This window comes from Tenebrio molitor, chromosome 4 (genome assembly GCF_963966145.1).
Source record: "Tenebrio molitor chromosome 4, icTenMoli1.1, whole genome shotgun sequence".
In the NCBI taxonomy this organism is placed as follows: domain Eukaryota; kingdom Metazoa; phylum Arthropoda; class Insecta; order Coleoptera; family Tenebrionidae; genus Tenebrio; species Tenebrio molitor.
In genome coordinates this window covers 20,283,986-20,311,760 of record NC_091049.1, presented here as the reverse complement: position 1 = coordinate 20,311,760, position 27,775 = coordinate 20,283,986, and the positions used below count along the sequence as shown (strand labels likewise).

The window sequence follows — 27,775 nt, the reverse complement described above, 5'->3', positions numbered from 1 at the left end:
GTAGCTGCTGACAATGAAGAAATCGATTATAACAATAAATAAGTAAATTATGACAATGAAACATCTAAAACTTTAATAGAGATCATTGTGGAAAACGATTATTAAGCTTTTTATCTATTAGGAAGAAGTGGTTTTTGTTTTACAATCGTTTTTGTGTCTTCTTACGATGACATACAATATATTTTTACATATTTTCATAAAATACTTATCTACTTTTTTAAATTCTAAACGAATGTTTAAGTATTTTAAAAGAAACAAAAAAACTGAAAATACACACACACAGTTGTGTTGAAAGTTTTAAAGGATTTTAAATTAACAAAAAGTTCAAATTCAAGCAAATATGTTAAAGATAAAACAAAGTATAACTTCAAACAATTCAAACTTAACCTCTCTTACACAATTTTAGAACAATAATTTATCGATCAATAAATCTTATAAAAAATGGAATTAAGAACCATTATTTGGTATTAAATCAATCCTTGACATGGAAAGAATCATTTTGTGATGTTTAACTAGTTCCTACTTTTTGACCAATGACTGGTAATTGACCGATCAAGGACCGGTCAACTTTGACCAAAAATAAATGACCGGTCATTTATCCATCACTACAATTGGGTACGTAACATTTGTGTGGCATGTTTAGTTTTTCAATTACTGAAATTAATTGCACAATTAATTGTCTTGTCAAAATTATTTTTGAATGAACCGCCTTTCTATGGAAGTGCCAATATTTTTGAAACTCAGGATGCTATGGAATGGCCCACTAAGAAATTTGGCAACACAGCCAGTGTCCTGGCCTGTTAAAATAGAGACCGCCTTGCTAAAATTCATAAATATAAATCACACGACCTGCTGTATTATAACCTGCCTGTTCAAAAGTGTAATTTGAGTGATCCCCGCAGAGCGCTAGCACAGAATAAAGAACAATGTTCTCTATTCTGTGGCGCTAGTGTACGGGCGCTTTTTGGGGATATTATTCATCTTAAGTTTTTGTCACCGAGAATTTTTTTTTAAATGACATTCGAATTTAAAATCAAAAATACAATTGTATTCAGTATTGTTTTAGAAAGAAAATATGAACTTACTGCACTCAATCTTAACTCTATAAAATCATGTCTAAACATATTTTTCCGCATTTTTATTCTTTAGAAGCGCCCGTACTGTGACTACTGTGGCGCCCTCATCTACGAAAATTGGTTCTCTCTCGGAAACATTTTCGCAATGCTTTTTTAATGAAATGAACAGGCCGGTTATTATACAGCAGGTCGTGATAAATCATAATACATTCTAAAATCTAGCCGGTTAAGGACGCACCGTCCACAAGCCAACAGATGGCGCATTTTTCCAAGAACCAAAAATATAAAAGGGAGTTTGCGTTCTATATAGTTTTATCTCTGGATTGGTGGTCGCGCATGGCAATTGCATGTCACATCCTCACATCACATCCATGAGTCCATGGTCCATGTGCTTTTTGTTTTGGTTTGGTGTTCGTTCATTAATTATTACTTGTGTTGTGGGACAAATGAACTTGTAAGTTTTTCTTTGCATGTATTGTTTATTCTGTTCATTATTGACTATATTTTTCATTATATCAGCCATAGTCGCTTACATGTACTAGTTTGTTGGCTTACGGTTAAAATTTACTGATTGTGAATGTAAAGCGTGAGCACCATTTTTAGGTTATATTAACATTTTCCGTCTGCTGAACGTCTTCATTATTCATTTTGTTGTATTACAGAATGAACTGTGCCGATGTTGTATGTGGTTTTTGAGACATTCAGGATTTGCAATTTTGATATCAACAAAATGAGACATCAGCTTCGGAAGTCACTAAAGAACACCTGAAACAATTAGCAACTCACCACTGAATGGTAAGTTTCTAAGTATGTATTTATTAAATTGTGGCGTTCTCAGAATGTGATCAAAATGTTCAGGAAGTAGACACGTATCTAATTATCGCAGGTCATTGTTGCAGTAAATATTGGAGCACATTGACAATAGGTGAATTACTTGACATGTCAGTTGCAATTACATAGGTAATTTGTAAGAAACCACCTACTCTGCATTTGTATAGTGTAAGATACCTCAAGCTTCATTTTAAAGAATCTAAAACATTTGCCCAACGAAAGGCAGGTATAAGTTTTAAATATGATCAGAAGCAATGTTAACTAAATCTAATTCTAATCACTTTTCATGGAAGGTACAAACGCAGCACGCGTGCTTGACGAATGCAATATATAACAACCCTTTCTAACAACTCTATGCATGGCATGAGAGTGACATGTGCCAGGACACACACTTGGAAGCTGCAAACTTTCGTGCCATACATCAACTCAAAGCATTTTGCTGTTCTCCTTCTGGAATAGTGATTTGTGTTTTATCATATAAAGGTTTACAATTAGCCACACATTGTAGTAAAGATTCATCATTAATATTATTTGAACGAGGATTTAAATTGTTTTGCCATTTTAACTTCTTCAGACCTGGTTGTAAAACTATGGATAGTGTTGAAACGTGATTTAAGTGATTTAAGGACTACCATGAAAAAAATATTTTGTTTCATATATGCTTTTATTTTAAGAGAAATAAACATGAAATTTAACCTGATTAAAATCTATAATGACTAAAGCTACGTATACACCAGACACTCAAATGTCGACACTCGTGTCTAGATTTAGTCTACGATGTGTTCACACCACTTAGTAAATTGTTGCATAGATTAGTTTCTAGAGTTATTCAGTACACTAAAGTTGATAGACTGCGCTACGAAGTGTTTATACATACTTAGAGAGCGGATATTCAGGCAAGAAAAAATGGCGTAAAAGGCAAAAAAAATAGGCAAAAAGGCGGCATAAAATTTCCAAAAAAGGCAAGAAAAGTACCAAAAATGGACAAAAAAGGCAATTTATTTAATAAATTATTCTTTATTCAAAAAAGCATTCAGATTATACACACTATAGAAAAACTTAAATATCTACTTTCCACGAAGAAACCAGGTATTTTTCTATATTTTAGGGCAATAAATTTTGCCGTCTATCTGATAAAATAGTTTTATAATGCGAGAACGATCGCTCAACATCGCAAGATGTTACTGGTGCAAATTTTAAGGCACTTGTTTGTTTAATAGTTAAAGGTGTTGTCCCTACGCCCTCTCTATGAATTACAGCTACATCCATAATTGTTTGAATTCCAGGATTTCTGGCTAGCACGTCCTTTAATTTCGTCTGGATTTTTTTACCCACATCACTGGAAACTTTTTCAACAGCAAGTTTAGCACCCTCAAAAATATCTACATATTCAACCAAAGACAAGCCACGGGTCTCTAAATCTTGTATTACTTGTGGCAAAGTTGAATAATGTGTTTTAATAAAAATTAATCCTCTGAACTGCGCACAAAATCCATTAGATCCTTAATCCGACATTCAAACTGCGCTCAAGAAATTTTTTCTACCTGGACTGACCTTTACAAACACCTGAACTGCGCTCAGTATCCAAAAGGATTAGAGAGATGGTGAAGTAACCATTGATTCAAATTCCTTTTCCCTCACAAATCAAATTATTTATTTCAATATTTTTACAAAATGTAAATGTTTATACAGGGTCTCTATAAATGATTGTCTGGTCAAGCCAGCCTTGGAAAAAAATTTTACTGTTCCGCTTTTTTGAAACCGATGCCAAATTCTAGTTCGTTTTCACGGTCACTTCTGACATTAGTGACTGACGTTTCGTTTGCGCTTGTCAGTCGAGTTTTGGTTCCTTATATTCGTTTTATCGCAGTTAATCACAGTTAATATACACCAAAAATCAGTATTTTTCAATAAAAATTGCAAGTACGTCCGCTTTTAGAGGTAAATACACTGGCAAAATTTGTGAGGTTATGCTTTAATGTTCTATGTTTTATTTTAGCTTTATTTTCTTTACAATGGTTTATTCTGTTGAACAGAACACGTTCATTGTTGTTTTTTACTTTCGAAATGGAAGGTTTAATAATGGGGAATTATCTGTTTGTAAAAATGAATTCCATCAAAATATCTGAACAACATTGTGAACAGATTTTTAACAATCAGAACAATTAGCAGGGGTAAATCATTAGGACGAGCACCAGTATCTGATGAAATACTCAAGGATTTGAAAGAAATGGTGGAAAAGACTACAGATATCAATAGCCTGTTTATCTCAACAATCTGGTGTACCACCATGCACTTGTCACAAAATCATTAAAAATAGGCTACAACTGCATCTTTATAAAATTAGTGTTGTACAAGAACTCTAACCTGCAGATTATCAAAGTTGTGTTCAGTTTGAAAATCACCTCAATTTCATAATTTGGAGTACTGAGAATCCACACCAATTTGTAGAGACTCCTTTACATGTTTTGAAAATTGGTGTGTGGAACTGTGGATAGCAGTGTTGCTATACCTACCCTTAACTAAGAAAAGCTGCAAAATATTTTTGAAAATAAATGAAGAATTGTCAAGTGTTTAGAAGTTAATGGGGGACATTCTCAATCTATTTTATAAAAAAATACCTATTTGTTATCGTTTTTTAGTGTTGTAAATTATGTTGTTGAATACATTTGATTTGATTGAAAAACCAGTAAGACTTACTTGTTATGAAAAACACTGTTATTTATATTGGAAGAAAAAATGGGAGTCAATACCATATTCGACAATTCAGTCTAGGTCGTATTTACCACTAGCATAAAACAAGAAATGTGAAAGCACTAAAGCAGACAAAAAGGCAGTATCAAGTATTGTATTGTGGTATACGAGGACAAGGTGTTCTCAATATTTATCTGTTTGGATTTGTTCTCATACCAATTCCTGTACAGTGTGTGGCGGTACGATGGGGGCAATAATTGTTCCCCTGTGGGTGTTGATATTAAATAATAAATACATTAATGTTAGCAAGAGTAAAGCACAGTTGAAACTTGTCTCTGGTTAAAAGCCAACAACCTAACCTGAAAATGTGACATTCATTAATTGCCGAACAAAGCGGCACATTCAAAATTTGACAAGTTTCCATGGCTGGCTGGACCCGACAATCATTTATAGAGACCCTGTATTATAATACATAACATAAAAAGTAATATATTTACCTATTACAAATTCGCAATACTACTAAATTTATACGAAATACATTTAACAAAATTATAACGTGATATTTCATGCCTATCTAACTGTATAATTTTTGATCGGATAAAGTTCTGTTTTAACAATATTTCCCGTCGAATATATTTCTTTTCATTTCGCTTAATAGAATTAAGTTTTACATATGTGTCGGTTTGCATTTCCAACAATACTTTTAAAAATGAATGTATGTTTGGATATGGGCTTGAATTTTCTCTTTTAAATTTAGAATGGAAAGATTCGCATGTGTTTGTCGTCCTTAAAATGCTGCAACTGTTTTCCGCCCATATCTCTGGAGGAAATTTAGACTCACTGTCGATGTAATTGTCAACCAAATAATCAGCAAACTGGTCAAGTTTCGAATTTTCTGGTTTTTCGCACATGAAATCTTCCACGAAACAATCTCCCACTTCCGCCGGTGGAAGAAATGTCAGGCCGAATAAATGTTTTAGCCAGGTTCCAATAGGAGACTGCTCGTTTTTATATTCTGAAGCTAGTCCCAGTTGCTGTATTTTACGCCACCTGTAATAAAAAATCATTTTAAGTTATGTATTATTTGCTTAACAAAGAAAAAAGAAATATGAAATAATACGTACCATGATAGCGCAAGATGGAATCGGCATCCAATAATTTGGACTCCTTGCCAAACTTCTTCGACGCTTAAATGAATTGCCATTTCGAAATCAATTACAATAGTCTTCGGGTTTAGAATACAATGCATCAAATCACATTTTTCTTTTAATATATTAAATAGTCTTAAATAAGTACTTTTTGATTTATTTTTCAATCAACAAAATACTACCGGCACATAAACCTCATTGCACAATGCATGTATGGTAAAAAGTTGCCCAAAGAATTTTGTGCAAAATTCGAATGTGCCGTCCATGTAAAGAGTGTCTTGTTGGCACATAAATTCGATATTGCTTTTACAAGAAAACAACGATATTTTCTGATAGATTGTTACACAACAAGAACGGTTCTTCCTTACTTGTTTTTAAGTTCGCAGTATTTAAAAATATTTGTACCTCTTCAGCCGATCTTGGCAATTTTGGCACTAATTGTAATCGTGCACGATTAATATTGTTTCTTATGTATCGAAAATCGGTGACAGATATAGTTTCTAATGCGTCTCTTTGATTATTTAATTCTTTCCGAATTAATTTCGCTGGTTTGGCAGAAATGAATTCTTGGGCTTGTCTCTTTAAGGAGTTACTGACTTTTGGTCTTACCAATAATTCTTATTCCAAATTGTGATTGTGAGTACCTTCTTTTCTCGAAAAAACTGAATTTAGAGTGTAAACTGTTGCTATGCAATTTTTGTTTGTACACCGCCACACTGTTTCTTCACTTGTTTTTAAAACTGTATTTTCTAAACTTGTATTTTTCAAAAATTAACAACAACTGTCCACATTGACTTAACATAGTATCAAATTTTTCCATATTTACGCTTTTAGTAAAACTAAAATTCACAAATAACTTATATTTGTTACTTATAACTCACTTATTTATAATTTCTTCTCACGTTCTTACCACTCCTTCCAGCCCCCACTAAACAGTTTTTTGAAAATTGTTATTGGCCATCACCCTTCTCGGTTCTCCTATCTGCTCAATGGACAACTATTTGAAATAGATAGTTTTTGGAAATTCATAATGTTGTTAGAGCGGCCTGTCCAATTTGGTTTATGAATTATGATGCCGCCGACAAGTACCTACTTTCGATACGTTGGTGGGCCCTCAAAGAACTGGGAAAATCCCAACATTTGGCGTCTGTTTGTCGCTATCCTGTGGCAAAATCCACAGGAGGCAACGTCGAACGAAACAAACAAAAAAAGTACCTGCATAAGTACTGAGCGCAGTTCAGTTGAAGATTAAGCAACCCTTCTGATAACCTGACTACCTGTTCCTAATCTGTGCGCAGTTCGAGTGCCTCCTAGTAATAGGTCAGTAGCGCGCGGCGGTCAGTTTACCTGCGAATCGCACCTAGGTAACAGATTCATATAAAACACTGAAATGTTAGGGGAAATATTTATATTATTTCATACTATATTGGTAACAAACACTTTTTACAAAGTCAAATCGGTAGATAGCATTATTCTTACATGTAGAACTTAATTAAATTGGTTACATATTTGTAACGCTTCCTATACATATTTCGAATTTTATTTATTGTATTTATCCACCCCCTGAAGATTTTCTCAAATTTCAGAATTCCACTTTACCTATAGATTTTACTAAGAATAGCAAAATGAAAAGAAACATGTGCAATGCAAAGGGCAATAAGTAGTCCTACCTGTTTAACGGTATAGCTGTATTTTATTATCTTAATCCCTTATTTGCGCGCAAGCGTCCTGTACCTTTTGGGGCCGTCAAACTTCTAGCAAAGGGTAAACTGACCGCGGCGGGCTACTGACCAACACCCAAAATTTTATGTCCGGTCGAAGTTTTGAATTTTATAATAATTTAGGTAGATTCAATTTTAAAATAACGACACAAAAATCAGGAAGGTGGAATAAGCCAGTTATTGTTATTACTGTAGTAACGGCATAAACAAGGGCCATAAAAACGTTTTTTGTTCGACACTGTCAGAATTTGAGAATTTTCCCCTGTGTGAACGGATTTTGATAAATTTGACAACTTGTCAAAACGAAACGTCAAGCTAATTTTAAAGATTTTTAGCGATCTGGAGCCTTTAAGGGGCTCGTCGAACAAAAAAACGTTGTATTCAACTCGTTCTTGTGTAATTTGGGCTTTTTTTGGCACTCGTGGACCTTTAAAACTCTCGTTTCACTCGAGTTTTAAACTGGTCCACTCATGCCAAAAAAAGCCAAAATTACACACGAACTCGTTAAATAAATAACTATTACAGCCCGGGGCTATAATATACTGAATTACGCCCTAAAAACTAGTCCATAAGTAGGCAAAATTCGCCCGATCGGACATAAATAACTTAATCGACATAATGTGGAAATGTATTAGTATTACCTACCTCTTTGATTCGATCAAAATAATTCGCGTAAAACAAACAGGCGGAGAGCCAGGATCCCCAACGTGTGAGTACTGGCTCGGGGGGCAAGGGCAAATCTGGGAGAATGTCTTTATATCTAGCTACTCGTAACGGTGCCTTCAAGAATATCTGTAAATAAACTTTTTTTTATTTTTACGAGTTAAGTTTTGATTTCTACTTTTTTTGTCGAGGAAATTAATTTATTAACAGCAGGAAATTCTTCTCTGATTGTTTCACATATTCTATGCAATCCATGGGCTAAACAAGTAACATGAATCATGTTTTGGTAAAATATTTGAAGAACTTCACCAGCCTTTTTCATATACTTTGTCTTTTTTGACTCCTTCAGGGTACAAAATTCCTAGCGAGACAGGGCATTTAAAATTAAAAAAAATATATTAAATTAAATTAACAATGGTCTTGTGGTTCGTTTTTTCGAGTTCCTTTGACGCTAAAAGATGAGAATTTCCAGCTTCTTCCTGGGTAAGTTTCCCAACTATCATATTCGCTATATAGCGACCCTTGACATCTGTAGTTTCATCGACTGAGATCCAAATATAATTCTCGGAAATATCTTCCTGAATTCCTTTTATTCTCTGTGAATTAACCCAATAAGAAACATATTTTAACAAAAAAAATTGTCACTTACGGATTCATAACACATGTGTAGATAATTCTTGCGTAATGTAGATTCATAAGGTATTATCTCTTTAGTTGTTGTTGCTAAAAATTCTGTTAAAACTGGATTGTTCAATTTCTTTAAAGGGATATTTGCTGCAACAAATGCTTCACATAATTTTAAACAAAATTCAGATGTAGATGGCCCAGATTTTTTATTGGCATCGCTGACAAAAGTTTTTAATAGTGGCTGTACTTCGTTACTTTTTAAATTTTTTAAATGTCTACCACTACTTAAATGTTGTGTTACATGATACTTCTTTGTAGCATGTATCTAAAAAGTAGAAATAGGACATTAAAGCAACGCAAATTTAAAATCTGTAATATAGCTTACTGGTTTGGAACAAGCTTGACAAAATACATTGCTTCCGTCAACACTTAAATTTTTGTCCAATTTGGTCCATTTTTCAACTTGGCACGCTTTCACCGGTGGCATTTTGAAATAGCACACTATCACTACCTAGCACGGCACTACACACGGCACAGACAACACAGAAATTAGAATGAAAGAGAACTGGTAAATTCGGCTCCTTTTATATACACTTTAATCTTGGATTTTAAACATTTTAAAAGCCGAAAACCCATTAGGCGGCGATAAATACTTACCTCAATGAACTCATTGTTTAGTTCCAGGTAAAAGAGGATTATTGGTCCGACAACTATGAAAGGGACAATGTGACGCTGAAAGGTACTGAGAAATATTTAATTTTAGGGAAAATTAAAAAGCAATTAGGTGGTTCTTCCAAAGCAAATTTCTTGATAATTGAAGTTTGTATTTTAAATTTTCATATATAATATACCAAGGGACAGATATATTGCCGGAAATTTTTTCGAGCAGTCCTGACAGACGAGTGTTTGCCGCAAGAAAATTACACGAGGGCTTCAGCCCGAGGGTAATTTTGAGCGACAAACACGAGTGTTGGACTGCAAGAAAAAATTTCTGGCGATATATATCTGTCCCGAGGTATATTCGGAAGAGAATCGCCCGAAAAAATTTTTCCCTAGGGCAATTATATCGGAAATTTTCCCTAGGGAAAATTTCCGCTTAATTAAATTGTGATTGGTGCTATTCAAACAATTCGGAGTTGTGATTTGTCAATATAAATCATGTGACATTTGAGGGCGATTCTCTTCTAAATTCAATAAACCTGACCGAAAAACACGAAAAAAGGCAAAAAAGGCATCTTTTTCTTAAAAAAAGGCATATTTAGAAAAAATGCATGGAAAAGGCAAAAAAGGCAGGCAAAAGGCATTTGCCTAACTATCCGCTCTCTAACATACTTAAATCTCCGGCAATTTCATGAAGTAAAAGGTTGTAGGTATCTTGTATGTAGTTGGCTATTTTCAACTATGTGAAGAATAAAAAGACGGTTAGCGGCAGCGATGATAATTTATTGCCTTGTAAAAAAGCGAAAGAATTCCAAAAAAACAAGAAGTTGCTGGGTGAAGGAGTGAATCATGAAAAGAAGGGAGTTAGGCGCATATTATAATCGTTTGCTATCAGAACTGAGAATGCAAGATGCAGAATATTACCGGAACTTTTTGAGAATGTCTGATTGAGTGTTCTCGCATGTCATTCCTCCCATCATAAATAATAAGGAATTGAAAAACTCCCAATTTGAAGTGAACATCACATCATCGGCTCCCTCTCCCGATTTTTAATTTTTTAATTTTTCGCACTTCATTATTCATTTGCGTTCGCAGGTTATGCAACTTTCTAGTAATTTCCACGTGGGGTACTTGGAAATGTTCTGCAAATTTTCCAACCGCAGCATTTTTCTTTGTTCGATCCCGGTAGAGTGGACTTGAGGTATCCCATAATTCAGGACTTCCAACATTTCAATTAATGATTTTGTCTTTTCTTTGGTCCAAACAACGGACTGAGCCATTCCGCTTTAGTAATTATATATGCAGTGTGTGTAGGAATAAATTTCCAGCTTGCTGGTACAGCTAGATCGTGACCCGACACGTTGAAAGAACATTGTTCACACCATGGTCTATTACATTCCAAGAGCAGTGTCGCGACACCGAATGTCGCCTCTAGCGACACCCATGTATGTGCTGTACATACATCGACATTCACTCTATATACCACCTCTAGACACGAGTGTCGACATTTGAGTGTATACGTAGCTTTAGAAATCTGTCCATCAGATCGACTCCACCCATTCCTAAGTTGTATTTTTTAATTATACAGGCTGTTTGATAAAAAAACGCCTCAACCCATAACTTTTTTTATTTATTATCCGATGTCAATGAGCAAAAAAAAACAGATATGGTTTTTCATGCGCTACAAAACAGCTATTTTTTTGCCTTATTTTCAATACCTAACTATACTGAACTTTTTTTTTTTAAATGGACATGTAGTTTTTTAGGCTTAATCTGGTAGCGTTTTTTTTTTTTAATCTAATGATGTATTAAAAGTTATCATTTGGTCCATAGCTAACTGAAAAAAAAAAAAAAATTAAATTACGGTTTGGCTTATCGGTCAGTTTGAAAATTTTCACGTGCAATCTTGAAATACTTTATTATTTTCTTCGAAAACAAAATAATAAAATCAAAAAATATTTACACGTCGTTCGCCAAATGGTTGGCGGAGGACAATTTCAAATTTAGTGTTAAATTTTATTGTTAATCTTAGTTGTTTATTTGTTCTTGCTTGAGCTCAATTAACATTTTTACAGTAAAAATTAAATTAAATTTTTGAAGTAAAATTTGTGATTTTTTCAAAAAAATTGTTATGTAAGGTTTTATTGCAGAATTCTTTGAGGAAAACTTCGAGAGCAAGGAAAATGATACACAGATTCTCAAAAACGTTAACCGTCACATTTATTTATGTAAACAACTAAACAAAACTACATTCTCTCTATGGCTACTCAGTATTAGAATCTAGACTACTAAATTGTCTCCCTGTAACACGCGCAAAACAATTATTTTAACATAAGGTAACAATTTTTTTCATTCGCCGTTTAGCTAGTAGGAAGGTTTGTGAGAAAGAGAAGAAAAAAGTGGGGGTTGGCATTTAAAAAAATTGGTGATGACGTCATTGCGGATAAACCAATGACGTTATTTAAACAAATTGCACTTCACAGAATGGCATTTTTCGAAATAAAACCAACCTATCCGAGCGATTTTTTTTTTAATATCAGATAACGCTATAATGAATTTTGTTCCTTACTTTATTATCACCAAACTGTATATTATTTTTAACCCTACGTTGCATATCCGGTACATATCTACTTTTACATAAACCGGAGCTTATAGGCCCGACTATTAAAACTCATTATAAAATGCTACAAAACAAATTTATTGAAATAAAACTTCATCCATATTCATTTCGTCGTCAAAACTGCAATACCACGTAATTAAGTTATGCTCACTTCTCAGGAGCAACAAAAAACTTCCTAATTAATTGTAATTTACGTTTTGACGTATTAGAACTATAGCGTGATTCTTAGGTGATATCTAGATCCTAGACACTTAATTGCGAGATGATTATAAAAAAATTCCTTTAATTTTTTTTACTCGACTTACGTGTTAATTTTATAAAACATGATATACAGGGTGTATTTTTAAAATGTGCCGAAATTTTACCCACGAGGTTGTAGGACAACGTAGAAAACTAAAAGCAATTTAAAAAAATTCTAGCTCAAAAAATGTGTCATTTTATTTTTTGACATAGAATTTTTTTAATATTTTTTCCGAGTTCTACATGAAGCCAGTAGCTTGTGATTAAAATTTGTGCACGCATTTCAAAAACAGCCTGTATATTTAGGTGTTTATTTCATTATACATATATTGAAAACAATATTATTGGAATTTCAATTGCAATGCTGCACTGACATGCCTTTTTTTTACGCTTAGCAGCGTGAGTCAATACCGCATTTGCCAGCTTTATATTAGACTCGGCCAATATTCTAAGGCACTCTTTATGCTTTGCTGCGACACCTGTTAAATCAGTTTGGGGATTATGGCGTTTTTTCCCCTTTTCTTGAGTTCTGTTTGTTTGTGTTTGTTGGCATTCAACACCCAACATGTTAATGTCCACCCCCAATGTAGACTCCTCCTCATGGATATCGAAGGTGCAAGGCTGTGATAGCAATATAATATTGTAACTTTTATGCTGAATTCAATTATATCAACTTACCAAATCGGAAATATCCAATTCTGGAGCAGCAGGTTCACCTGACGATCCAAAACCTGCTTCCATTACTTCAGGACACCCTGAAATTACAGTCTGGGACATGAGCCCTAACAATTTTTCTTCAAGAGGACCAAGTACGGATCCTGTACCAGTAGCTTCAAGGTGTTTAGCCCTGGCTTTCCTCTTAACATTGACCTTAAAAAATCATTTAAAGTCTGGAATAATAATCAGGTGATTTAAAAATAATAATAAAGCGAAATGTATCTATTACCTCTTTCCACTGTTTAACATTTTTTTTTACACCTTTAAATTGGTTAAGCTTCTCCGCAAACTCTTGCCATTTTACATTGTACCGCTGGAGCTGCGTCGGATTTGCGGCTCTTCCTTCCACCAGCTGCTCTGGCCACGAGTTTGGTGTTCATGCCATATTTCATGGCAACTGTAGGTCGAACAGTGTTTTTTTTCTTGACGAATCGTTGCGCTAGGGTTTCAAAATTGTTCAATCTTGTTTTGATTGTATGCGTTTTGGAACTGCAAGTTATTCGTAGCTGCCGCTGCTTGAACCACACTGACGTTTGCGATTGACCACATGAATTAAAAGCAACTTCCATCCATTCCTCTGCATCCACCTCAACTTCTTTGTATGGATTCGAATATTTTTCTGGATATTTTCATTTTTTCGTATTTATAAACAAGATTATCCACGTGAGAAGCATTGTATGCGTGATACATTGTTTTGTTCGAATTCATTTGGAAGAAAAACAATTTTTGCAATAAATCTTTCTTTATTTTGTCATGATTTTCTATTTTGCATTAATCTGTCCAACACATTCAATGTTTGCTTTGAGAATTTGGATGAATGGAGAATTTTCAGAAAAATTATCATCACGCATACTTTCGACGTCTTTGAGGGTAAATATTTCGTCGTGTCTTGATTGAATTATAGCGCTCAGCAGATGTGTTGTTCACATTTTTTATAAGACTTTTTGCGTGAAATTTAAGTCTGTATCCGGCTGAACAAATGTCGTCTAACAGTCCACACTCAGTCATGGTAGAGAGCATACTAGCTTCTGCAGTATTAGGTGTATCTTTGCTTCTTACAAAAGTAATTAGAACAGTTGTGATAATCTCCAAAAACATGTCGGGGGCTGTTTGCAATGTCGTTCTTAAGTTCTGACACTTGGACATCTTCTGGCACGTCTTCTTTTATATAATGCATTATTGCACATGTGACCGCAACTCTTAAACGGAAAATGTTGACTTGCAAAGATTTTCTAGCACAGACGGGTACCAGATTACCCTTGGAACTGAATCTTTTGTTTGAAAGATCTCGTAATTTTGCGCAATAGTTCTTGCACTTAATTTTTTTAACTGTAATGTTGCCGTAAGGTCTGCACTCCAGAAGTTTTGTGTGGACACTACTGTCGCCGTCAGCAATAAGAAATTTATACCGAAGTCCATGTAATTGCATGCTCAGTTTAAATCCTTCGACGATGAAATTGTTTTCCATACTGGTGGAAGTACCTTCCCAATTTTTAAAGCAAGTGTGAACTTTTTCAGGACCATATCTGGCGCAAACCACGCAGTATTTATTTTTAACGCCCAGAAGAGAATTTTTGTCATGTGGACCCTATTATGCAAGCTACCCCAGAATGTGCATCATAGTTTGTTTTGTATGATCTTTTACACCATGCCCCGTCTGGAACAAGCATGATTTCTGGAACACCGTCTTGTCCAACGTGTCCATTTTCAATAGCATAGGCAACTTCATCTTTTCCAGGTTGAAGCATTGTTTCTAAAGCGAACTCCTGGAATTTCTCAAAATATTCGTTTTCTAAATGTTTGTATCTCCGAACTCCAAGGGGTGGAATGTTGATACTGCTAAAAAATTCTGTCATTTGAGCAGCTCCTATGCCGATTCCGATAGTAGCTGCGACCGCTGCACCATTGATGTTTATGGCCTTTAATTTAGGATCTTCAATGTGAACAGCATGGGTCACATTACATCCAATACCTTCATTTGCACTATTAGAAGTCGAGGGTTGAGGTTGTTGATCTTGATGTCCTAGAGCTTTTGGAACAAAAGCCTTTTTTAGTATGTCAAATTTGATAAATTTTTTTGCTGGTTGAACATTTTCATCGTGAAGACTGAGCTAACGTCAGGTTGGAACTGCTTAAGCTAGGTAAATATTCCTCGTGTTGTTCTACTATGTGCTCGAGTGTCCCTGTTTTTTTCTTTTTTGGAAGAGGGGACCGGTAAGAATTTTAAGGCATGTATAAACATTGGACAAATAGTTTTAAAAACATACCAAAATGTTGTGATAATCTGTTTTATCACTGCCATCTCCTTGATCTTGTTCATTCTCATTTGCCACTTCAACAGCAACTGGCTACAATTTTAATTACATTACACTTTGTCCAATAATATAATTAAAGCAGTAATAAACTTACCAAATCTTCGAATGAAATTTCCAAATCATTCGGTGCAGCAATTATTTCTATTCTTAGACCAGCTTCCCCTATTTCTGGAATCCCGGCTATTACAACAGGCGCCAGTAACGCCAATAACCGTTCCTCCAACGGTAACAGGTCTTGCTGGCTACTAGGTCCTCCTCCCGTTTTTGTGGCATTTAAGTGCCTTAACCTGGCTTTCTTTTTCACGGCACTTTTGAAGTCACTTAATGTCTAAAAATAGTTACATATGTACATTTAACAGTCATAATTTTTTTTATTAGAGACTTACCTCTCGCCATTGCTTTGAAGTCTTCAACCTTCAACTTTATTGAGTTCTTCGGCCAACTCGTTCCACTTTTCGTTGAACCGCTGTAACTCCACTCCATTCTTGGCTCGCCCTTGAATTAAATACGGTTTACTTTCCAGCACACTAATGAGGAGCTCTTTTTGTTTTTTCGTCATCCTTGCAGATCGAGACATTTTACTTCTTCTTACTTGGATGGAAACAAAATAACTTACCTCAATTATGATTCCCTCGTAGATCTCGATTCTCGCGCCCCAACACCGAGGATCTTGAGCGCTCTCTAGAGCTCTCCGACGCAATTACCGAACGCTTTTAGCTTTAAATCTAGGTTGTGGTCGATGAAATTGAGGGATTTGTCGAACGATAAACGGAAGCCTAGATCCCTCTGAGCCCGTCTGAGCACATTGCCGAACGCAGCAATTATTAACCAGCAGGAGAGACTCTACTTCTGGGTTTGGGCCAGGGGTAAATAATGATGCCTTCTCAGACTAGTAGTGAAAAAACTGTTTTATATGATCCCATTTTGCAATTTTCTGCTTCCCTTCATGTTCAAAATGAAGGTCCTTTGTCAACAAGTTGTTTCTTTTACCCATAAATAAATGGGGTACATCGTAGAATGGAACCACTTCTTCTTCATTAACTAGGAATCCAAAATATCAAAATATCCTGCTCTTAATCATTCTTGATTTGTGGCCTTCATTAACAAATTTATAGCTGACATTCTGTGATAACTTCTTGAATCAAGTTTTTTTAAATTTTACAGCTTTAATAGGCCCATGACTGAAGCAAAAAGAAAAGGGTTGTTTGAACTGCCGATAAATTCCTTTTATAAAAAAACACAGCGTAATTAATACGCGATGTTCTAGGGTTTCTAAAATCTTCTACCCCTTTTATGTAATCTTCTTTGCTGTTGTACTGCAGCAAAGGTGCAATGGAAATTTCGTCAAATACGACTGCGCAGAATTTCTCATTTTCTTTTAAATCTTGAACTCTTGTTTTTAAACTGTTCAAGATTTGTTTATTAATCCCTGGTCTGCATGGAATTTTGTTTAACATATTTGGTAATGTCCGTGATGATGGTAAACAAATATTTTTTGATAGTAATTGATAGCCTTTTGGATTATGCAAGTGATAATATTTTTTCATCGAGTTTAAATCCTCTAGCTCTTGGTCGTACTTTTTGCAATCGCGCTTGTTGCATAATAAAAGTATACGTGGGTTTATTAACACAATCAACAATGATACAACAGAAATGCATTATTTTGGCAGATGGTTTCATTGTATTAGAATTGTCTTCGAAATATGCCAACAGTACATTCTCGGAAATGGATTTTTTCTACGACCCTTACTTATAGACAGACAACAGAAATGCATTATTTTAGCAGATGGTTTCATTGTATTGCAATTGGTTTGGAAAAACACTCGTATCTGTCGGGAAATTTCTTTGGCAGCAGATTGGTTGGTTGGAATTTTGAGCATTTCAATTACATAAATACTGTATTTTATTTTATGAATTATTTACACAAACATAGTGCAACATGTGGACAAAATAATTTCAAAGTAAAACAAAATTTAAAAAAAAATCATGATCTCTTGATACATTAATGTTTAAGAAGCTGTTGTCCTTACTTGCAAAGACTACAAAATCAGTCCTATTTAAACCCAAAATGGCCATTCCCGACTGAACTTGGCCATAATATCTGTATTTAGGGTTTAAATAGTATTGATCTCCATTGTGTTTAATAAAAACCTTTTTGGTGTTGGATTGCTTCTTCTATTGAGGATTCTTTTCCTAGAATCGTAGAAATTTATAATTGTCCGTTTCCTCTAAGGTTATATTGGGGCCGTAAAAGTAGTTACCTCCTAATAAGCTGCCCTTTTGTGTGGGTTTCAGAAGCCACGCGCCCCTGCAATAAATCAAATTTTAAAAGCGGTTGGGGTGGATGTACAAGGTCCGGTTTAAGGGAGAATTAAAGAAAACGCTTGGAAACAAAAGTTTTATAAAAAGAAATTTATATAAAGAAATAACATTTACATATACGTAAAATAACGTGCACATCTAATTAAAATTAACAATCTTCGTCGCTATCACTATTTTCAAAATATAGTTTCTTCGTCGTCACTATCTTCAGCTAAATTTATGATTAATTCGGGCATTGTGGGGGACAAATAAGAATTTTCGACGTTGATTACGTGGCGAAACAATTTCTCCACAGGTTTGAGTCAATCTTTTTCACCTCCTGTCTTATCAACTCCACAACAGCTGCACTTAAATTTGGGGCTACGTTACTTTGCCGAATGCCTCTTTTCAAACTACTCCATATTAATTCTATTGGATTCAGCACGCTATAGTATGGCAGTAGTCTCAAAACAGTGTGTCCTCTCTCTTTTGCAGTTTCATCGACAACGTACTGTTGCGGAATGTCATGGTTTTTTAATATCTCCAGTAAGTCTTTTTTAGTATTTTTCTGTGGAACTGCGATGTTGTGACTTGCCATAAAATTTAAAATCTCATCTTTTCGCGTTGCCTGCGACGGTTTTTTAATAAGATGCCTTGAGTGGTACTTCGCATTGTCCATTAATATTACTGAGTTTTGCGGTATGTTTGGCAACAACTGGTTTTGAAACCAACTTTCAAAAAGAGCCCCATCCATGTCCTGGTGATAGTCGGCCGAGCAGTCCTTGATATTTTTGGCAGATAACAATAACGAGCCTTCTACCCAACCATTTTCACTTCCGGCAGCAAGAATTATAATTCGTTTTCCACGAGATGGAGGAGTATTCAAGACGCACTTACTGGTGCCATCGGTAATGCCTTTTTTCAGTACGTCGTGGGAATCGTACCATGTTTCATCCAGGACAATTATGGAACGGTTCTGCTCTAAATTTTCGAATTTGATGAATATACTCAAATCTGAGTTTTTTAAGGCGGGGTGTCTCCATAATTGCTAGACGTCGATCCAACATCCGATAAAAAAATCCTATACTTCTTAAATATAATCTAAATGTGTCTTCACAATAACGAATTTCAAATCCTTTCTCTTCAAGCTTTCCCATTAGATTTTTAGTTGTTGGAACCACATTATTCTTGTAGGATTCATAAATAATATTTTTAATTTCCACTCCTAGGTTTTCGCTAATCCGCCGAAACTTCTTGGTCTTTCTCTCCTTTTTTTCAAAGTTTGGATTTGTTATTATCTTCTGAACCGAAGTATATGGTACCCTGGTTAATTCGCTGGTCTCCTTAATTGGATTAGAGCACCCCCTTGCGACTAGACCTTCATACACGTTGTAAACAATTTGTTTAGATTCAGGAAGAAGATGAACCCGTTTTCTTCCATCATTTTCTTCAACATGATCCACATTGGCAGCAGCTTGTGGTGGAGCACTAGTACTAGCTTCACACTCCCAAGGACGAAATATTGCTTCCATCACAAATTTTTATATATTCACTCACAAACAACCACTAGAGAATTTTTAGTCTAAATGAGAGGGTTGAAGCAAATATTGGGGTTTAAATATTATTTCGAGAAAGTTTTCTTGGAAAAAAAAACAGAAGGGGCTAAGGGAGGTGACCTATTAACAGTAATTATCTCCACAGGTAATCACAAAATGCCATCTCTCACAAGTAGAGAAAGCTGATAATCCCGGGTTCCAAGAATAATCATAAACATTACCACTACAACAAGAAAATAAGCTTATTTTTCAACATAATCTCTACAAACTAAAATTTATAAATTGGAATTCATATTTCGACAAATTTGCCTCAGTCCCACTCTGAACGAAACAGCCAGCCGGGTTTACTTGCTTGTTTACAACCACAAAATGTTTTCTATTGTAGACAAATGGACTTTTACACAATGGGGATAATTCTACGGCCCCAATATAACCTTAGAGGAAACGGACAATTATATATATTTATTACAAATATACAGCCGCGGACAGACAAGTCTTATTCAGAAATTTAGCCAAAATTGAGTTGAGTAAACCGGGCTTACTGTAATAAATCAATAAATACTTTAATAGTAACCATAGAAAGAGTAAACAGACTTATAATCTGTTTCAAAATCAAAAATCCACCACCTGTTGAATTATGTTGGAGAAAAAAAGAAATCCCTAGAAAAAGTTTAATTTTTTTGAGTTGGCTCAACCTCCCGCCAAAATTTGACATTGAACTGTTGAGTTTATTCTCGAAACACAAAATAATTATTATGTACTCGTACAATAGTATATTGTATATCAAGAGTTGAAAATGAAAGATTTCACACGAGTTTGCAGAATTGAGCCACAAGCCGTAGGCGCGTGGCTTAAGCAAACAAGTGTGAAATCGAATTTTCAACACGTGGTATACACGATATTTTTCCGACGACCACAAAAAAAAAACGCTAATATTCGGCATCCCTTCAAACTTCAAATATATTATTCGACAGAGCTGCGGACAAAACATACATTGGTGGCCATGGTTACTACAACTGTGTGCAATCATTTCATTGCGCACAGGCTAGAAGGTATCTGATTGGCTAACCAGTTTCATTGCACACGGGTTCGCTATTTGCATGCAATAGCCAACTTTCAATAATAGTTATTTGTGCGAATTTACGCATTTTTCATAGTGGTCGTCGGAAAAAAGGTTTTAGCTACCATATCATACTTTTTGAGTGAAATAATAAAATGAGAATAAAAAAAACACGATGAACTACGACCAAAACGACTGTCCAACAGTTTTCTCTCATAACCCCACTTTTTTCTGACACTTACAGACACATTAAAAACAAAAGTCGGCGACGTTGTCGGATGTATTTTCGAGGTAGAATGCACTGTTGGTGGATTTTCGATTTTGAAACAGATTTATACATTAAAATGGCCCACACGTGGCAAAAAAGGCCCAATTTACACACAAACTCAATGTGTGCACCGTTTTCATTGAGACAGTCAAAAATGTTTATCTAAGTTTGAGTATGCTTTGGAAAAAATGTATTTCTATTTCTTTTCCACTTTCATTTAGAACTTTTTTAATTTCAGGAAATTCGTTGTCGGCCAAAAGAATGTCACATTTTTCTAAATAATCGACCAATCCTGATTCTACTGTTATTTGAGAATGATTTTTCCTTCCACCGGTGATCTTAGGTTTAAATGAAATAAAGCCTCCTAACTATGAGCACCTTTACGGTGAAACCCTTTTTATAATGTGAGTACCACAACACACGATTATTAACAGTTGATGGCACTTCTGTTCGAAACTCGGTGCGATCAATAATTATCCGAGTGTTACTGCAATTTGGATGAAAGCATTGTTGCTTGCACAATATTTTTGTTGGGCCAAAAAACTAAATTAGATGTTGCAGAAACTAATTCTTCCAGATAAGTATAAAATATTCTTGACACTGTTGTTCTGTGTACACCAAACTAAACACAAGTAAAAATGTCGCACCAAGTTTCATTTTCATTAAAAAAATAAGAAGTCTATCTTCTTTGGCAACAGTATGTTTGCGATTTTCTATAGTTCTTGTTAATAAAAATCGAAGGTGGTTGAGGGTAACAATAGCAAGATATAAGTTGTTCGTATTCATTAATTGATGGAAACCCAGCAAAATATTTATTTTCAATCTTTTGAGCAGTATTACATCCTTGGTGGTTCATTATTTTGTAATTTTTAATAACATTTGAACTACTTGCTTCTTTTATTTGAACTTCAACATCACATGTCTGTTTGGCATAAATACATACCTATATCTATTGCAAATAAATGTGTTTCCTGAATTTTCATCATTCGAAAAGAAAATCAACTTGACATCACTTAATTTTTTCAACGCGTCTACTTCAAGGAGGTCGAGACGAAGTACGAGTATAATATAAAAAAAGTCCAATATTCGTGCGCGGTCACTTTCCAGGTATTCGGCCTGTTTTTAATACAGTAGTTACGAATTTTTTCACCATGCATTATACATTATTTGGCTGCGAAGGAAGATTATGGTCAATTTTGCCCACTGTTACCCCGAGGTCCATAATTTAAGATCAAGATCTTGTTCGATTTTTACTATTTTCATATTTAGCGAATACTGACTGGTCCAATTGGTTATACATAGTTGAAAACCATTTGCAAGAAATGTGATCGAGACAACCTTTCATGAAGTGTATTTTCGTCTTTCATGAAGTTCATCACTTTATTCCATTTTTCTACAGTGCTGGGAATGCAAATCAAGCCAGCTTCTATTTTTATCTAACCATTGTTGACCTGGCCATTTCTCCAGAAATGATCTTTTTGTAGAGATGGTGTAGAAATAGTTATTTGGATCACAAGTGTTAATTATTGTACCAATTGTAAAAAAGTTGAAAAATAAAGTTTAGATTACGTTGCTATAGTTATTTAGTCATTTATAACGGCCGCTCCCGCTCATAACGGACACCCTTAACGGACTCCGGCCGTTATGAGGTTGTTTACATGGTGACAAACAGTCCGGATATCCACCTTTAACAACTAGATATTACAAAAATAGATTTTGCGTCTTCTTAATACAGACAGAATTAGCAGAATCAGAATTCATTACAACCTGAAAATTACATTTTAGATTTTCAATACAGATATCTATGTACCTGTTTAATTGAATCATAGTGTTCACAATAAAAAGCCCCAGCGGGTAGTAATGGGTTCTGGAGGCAAAGGTACTTTTGGTGAGAGCTCCTTCTAGCGTTCAACTCTAATCGGCGCTTTTAAAAACATTTGTTTGTATTAGATTTTAACGTATTTACATTACTATGTTCCTCACGTACGGTTGGCTTCAAAAAAAACGGGAATTGTCAGAAAAATTTCTGTCAGATTTTATTAAATTTTTATAGTTTGAAACGGCCTTTTAGAATTTAGGTTAAAAAAACTGCACTTATGTGTCAGAAATACTACTGTCAAACAGACACAAATTGATATAAATTGACAAATTAAATTTCCAATTCACATTAGGTCAAATTTCATTTCCCGTTTTTTTTTTGAAGCTAACTTAATCACTTCACAAACACGTTGCAAAGCATGTGAAGTGTGAGATTTTTGGATAAAATACTAACAGACTATATTCAAGAATAACCGACGGCCCGAGTCCAAAAGGCTTGGATTTTTAATTTAATTTTGTTTTTGAACCTTGATAAGGTTCGAACCGTACACAGAACCCGTTACTGGTTGCACCCTTCCGCATAATACAGAGTGATCAACAAGAATCCAAATCAGAGCAAGCGTTGCAAATTATCGGTCACGTCGTAGCAGAATCATACGCAAATAAGCGTTCAAAGCATGGCCGTAGACAATTTGTGGTCTCAAACGCTAGTTTATAATAAATCATACCTCATGAATTTTAGACGTTGGAATTATAATTGTGCATTTTATTATTATTATAAGATAAGGGAAACAATTTATAAGATAAATAAGAGCAACATTTTACATTTGTAAGAGTAAGTAAATTATCAGCTTTATTGCCAAACGCGACGCCACTGGTACGGAGATGTTTCGTTTAAATGTCACATTTCAAAATTCAAGGTTGTTGTTGTTGACAATTTAAGTGATTTAACCTAAAAAACAAATCTTCGATTTCGGCAATATTTACAGACGTTTATTGGAATTGTAAGCAATAATTATTAGAGCTGGGCCGATACCGGAATTTCAGATACCGATACCGATACTCCGATACTAGCTTTCAGATACCGATACTTCAGATAAATGCATCTGAAATTTTATTTCACCTTGTTTTTACATCACAATGTAAATATCATGTAAAAACCATTATCCTTGAACTAGATTGAGTGGTAAATAAAACAGAAAAATGGATTATGAATAAATAAATTAATATATTTAATTTTATTTTATTAGACAAATGAAGAATGAAGATTAAAACAAAAACACATTTCTAAATTATGGGTGTAGGAATATTAAAGGTACACAATAATGAAAAATAAAATAAAACAGTTAAATTTAAATCAGCATAACGCAAAGGGTAATTCTCCTTCAATATTTTGCGAAAAATTTAAAATCCTTTGCCTATTTTTCCAAGATCATCCAATTTTTTTTAAGGAAAATCAATTGTTTCACATGTTCTGCAGTCAAACTCGTCCTCTTACTCGTTACAATACAGCCGGTTTCCGAAAATATTTGTTCGGAAAATACGGAACCAGCTGGAATAGCTAGGTAATATGCTGCTAGTTTCTTTAAATGAGGGAACCTTATTTCCTTTTTCCAGAATTCCACTGGATCTGACTCCAATGGTTCTGTCCTCTCATGAAAATATACGGAGATTTCATTTTCAATATCGCGATCAATATTTTTATTTTTGCTAGTTGTACCGGTTGAATGTTCGTCTGATTTGTTTTTAGAAAGAAGTAATTTTTTGGTAACAGCAAATAATGTAATTGTGCCCGCTTCCTCGGTTTTATCAAGACTATCAAACTCTTGATACTGTTGTGGTGATTTTTCATGATCATCAGCATAACGCAAAGGGTAATTCTCCTTCAACAAATCTTTAAGCTCGTCTTTTGTTTCATCTGAAAATAGTTGCGCTTTGTAGCGTGGGTCTAAAGCAGTGGCTAGAATATATGTTTCGTTGTTTTTTATTTCTCCAAACCTCTTAGAGATTTGGGATGAAATTTCCTTCGTTGCCGCTGTAACATCTGTATCAGCATCATCTTCAGTCAAATAATCTTTCATTATAGTTTTTAGTGATTCTATTAAAGCCCATACATCAGACAGACCCGAACTATGTTTGCTAAAACTTTTAGTTGCCTCATAAAAATGCTTTAGAATTTTTAGTACATTTTCTGCTAGTGACCACTCAGCCCTACTCCTATTTTTGAAATTAGCAGATGATGAAACCATAGAAATAGCGCTTTTCTGATCCCATAATCTCTCCAACATTATATAAGTGGAGTCCCATCTTGTTGGTTCATCTTGTAGCAAAGTCTTCTGCTTCATTCCTAACGTTTTTTGTGCAGAATGAAGGGATTTCATTGAAGAAACAGAATGTTTAAAGTGTGTTACTATTGCTCTTGCTGAATGCAGCATAGTTTTATAGACCCAAAATTATTAAGGCATCCAGAATTCACAATCAGTTGCAAGGTGTGTACGGTACAACCTATATTTTCTAAGTGTAACTGTCTCATCGCGGCTTTCATGTTAGCGGCGTTATCGGAAAGTACAATTTTCACCCGTTGTTCTATACCCCATTCTCTGAAAGCTTCTCTTAGGTTCTCGGCTATTGAAACCGCATTGTGTGTTGCTCCTTCAAAGCCAATTACATCCAACACGACATGATTTTTTTTAAAAGTATTATCAATGAAATGTGCGGTTACGCTAATATAGTCGTGATTGCCTTTAGCTGTCCAAATGTCTGTGGTGACGGCAAAACCAAATGCGGTGACAGTATTCAGATGTTCCCGAAGTTTTTCTTTAGCTCGTCGATACAATTTGGGTACAACCTTATCGGAAAAATATTTGCGATTTGGTATTTGGTACTTAGGACATAATTTGTTAATTAAATGTTTAAAGCCATCGGATTCGACAAAGTTGAAGGGAAGTGATTCTGTACAAATCATCCTAGTAATGGCATTATGGATAGCTTGTGCCTTTGGATTATTAATGTCAAATTTTTTTGTTCTGTTTAGGAATGTTTGCAAAGTAGGTTGCATGACAGTTGTATCCCTGCTCTCAGTAGTGAGAGTAACAGAACTTGTACTAGCAATATACGGCAACGATAATAAAGACATATTATCATCATGATCTGATTCTGAATCAAAACAAAAGGCAAAATAAAAAAAATATAACATCTCACTATCAATAAAAATTGTTACCTTCAGGCACAAACAAATTGGTAGTTGGGTCATCTTCCATTTGGGCGTCGTCAGCATCGTGTGGGTTTACTTCTTCTAGTTCTGCATTGTGAGCATCAAATTTAGAATGTAAAGTTTGAGATTGAGAAGTTTGGGCACTATTTAAGGTTCTTTTGATAGCTAAAATAAATAATAACTAATAATAACTACGATATGTCAGGTAAAATCAACTTAATCATTCAAATTAATAATGTTTAATAGGCTATCCTACCTGCTGATGTTTCTGTGTTATATTTGGAGCATCGCTTTAAATGTTTCGTCAAATTGGAAGTATTAAAATTACGACTGTTATTACCTCCTCTCGAATACTGATTTCCACAATAGTTGCACTTTACTGTGTTACTCTTGTTCTTGTCGATTGTTTTTGTAAAGTGCTTCCACACGTGCGACATTTTCAAACTTGTAATACTAATAAGTAATAAGTAATAAAGTATAAAGACTAATTAGTACCTAAACCTAAGTCACAACTTACAAAATTAAGATCAACCAGCATGCATCCAGATTCCAAACACCACTGAAAACGCCACTGTAAGTGTAACACGTCCACAAGTTATTGTCTAGCCAGTTTTCTTGGAAAACCAGCGTGGGCGCTTTCCGGCTTGCCGCTTGCTCAATTAAATTCAGATATTTTTCAGATAAAAGTATCTGAAAGTTTTTTGGTATCGGCACGTATCTGAAGGCCTGCAGTATCGGCCGATAACCGATACTGAGTATCGGTATCGGCCCAGCTCTAATAATTATCCCAGAATAAGTTGTAAAATGGGTTTTACCATTAAAGAGAAGGCATTTTTATTAGATTATTTTCGAAAGAGGGTGAAACAAGAAAGTGAAGACTGGCCTTACTTTGTACCCCCTTACACTGAAGAATTTCAAGCCAAATGTCTGAACCTGATGGTATTGGTTATTAACAAGTTTATCAATGTCTTAAAATTATAATGCCTAATTTTAGTGAATCATAATCCATCATTAAGAAGAAGTCAGGTCAGTCCTTAGTTCAAATTTTAGAAATGGTGCAAAATGTTCGACAAATTATCAAGGAACATCCCTCAACTTCCATAAGGCGTTTAAGACTGCAAATTAAATTGAGTTAATGCACTTATTGCAAAAATTTTGAAGGAGGCTATTAATTTGTTTCCCTTGTGTGTTGCAAGAAATAAAACCCACACATTACCTTAAAGAAATTTTCACCATAAATGAATTTTGGCAGTCCATTTCACCTGACAGCTTCATAAGTGTTTTTGGAAAATATGAGAGGCGAGTTTGACTCTTTCTGGACCACAATGGAGAACATTTGGAGCAGTTTTTGTGAAAACTTATTTTTTGACCTTGGAATAATTTAAATGTTTTAATTAAACTGCTAGAAAAGATACGAGTAAGTTCTCAATTAACCAAAAATGTGAGAATAATAACTTTAGCACTTTTCTTACAGAAAACAACAAAACAAAGAATTCTGAAAAATAATGACTTAAAATTTTGTAACCAAAGATTACGTGCCTTATGAAGGAATTTTATGTAACTGTGTGTTTTTTCCTTAATCAGTAATAAATAATAATTAATAATAACTTCCTTTTAAATCCATTATTCATGAATTATAAACAATTTATAAAGGCAATTAATAATAGATTTTTGAGAGGTAGGCAACCAACAAAACGAGTGCACAGCAATTATATAAAGTGTCTGATTAGTATACGACGTACGTTTCGATAAAATAAAAGATGAGGTAGCACTCTTGATTTGGTTTCTTGTTGATCACTCTGTATAACCCTAGCGTATTTGTTGGTACAGCAGAATTTCGCGCAGAGCTCTGCTTGGATCAGGGGGCTCTCATACCTGTCGATGAAGGCGCTCTCATGTCATGAAATGATAGTCCGTACCGGACATTGTTTCTCCACCACTGCTATGCCCCGGAACTGTGCCGCGATTTATACAGGGTGTTCTTGAAGTTGACGCGTTCCTTGTAACACGAGGTACTACACATTATTCTTAAGAATATTAGCCTAAATCTTCTTAGTAAAATGTTTGTATTAACGCAGAGAATCGATTGTATATTTTAATTGTTTTCTAAAATTTTAAGTCTGGTCCTGCCCATTTCTCCGCTGTACCAGATTAATAACTAACCTGGCCCAGAATGGTGTCTTTCCGGAAATCGCTTTGCAATACTCTCTGGACGCTGCAGATGCATTCTGATAACGTGATAACAT

The 27,775-nt window shown here is 34.7% G+C and overlaps 3 long non-coding RNA genes across 5 annotated transcripts in view; all 3 read left to right on the top strand.

Moving 5' to 3' along the window:
- Positions 1–27,136, top strand: part of LOC138128122 (uncharacterized) — a 197,680-nt gene extending 170,544 nt beyond the window's left edge. The window contains exons 1-4 of one of the 2 annotated variants that reach the window (XR_011158542.1): positions 23,370–23,501; positions 23,566–26,468; positions 26,524–26,946; positions 27,004–27,136. This is a non-coding gene — a long non-coding RNA (uncharacterized lncRNA). Of the gene's footprint in view, positions 1–23,369; positions 23,502–23,565; positions 26,469–26,523; positions 26,947–27,003 lie in introns of those variants that run through there. The other variant, XR_011158541.1, reaches the window with a different exon arrangement.
- On the top strand, positions 1,455–9,597 carry LOC138128128 (uncharacterized). 2 transcript variants are annotated; one of them, XR_011158552.1, is made up of 3 exons: positions 1,455–1,530; positions 1,739–1,871; positions 9,439–9,597. It is a non-coding gene; the product is annotated as an uncharacterized lncRNA (long non-coding RNA). The 2 variants fall into 2 exon arrangements; XR_011158553.1 differs by lacking the exon at positions 9,439–9,597 and adding an exon at positions 3,194–3,374.
- Positions 3,588–4,946, top strand: LOC138128127 (uncharacterized). Its single transcript, XR_011158551.1, has 2 exons — positions 3,588–3,848; positions 3,907–4,946. It is a non-coding gene; the product is annotated as an uncharacterized lncRNA (long non-coding RNA).
- Positions 27,137–27,775: the final 639 nt, after the last annotated feature.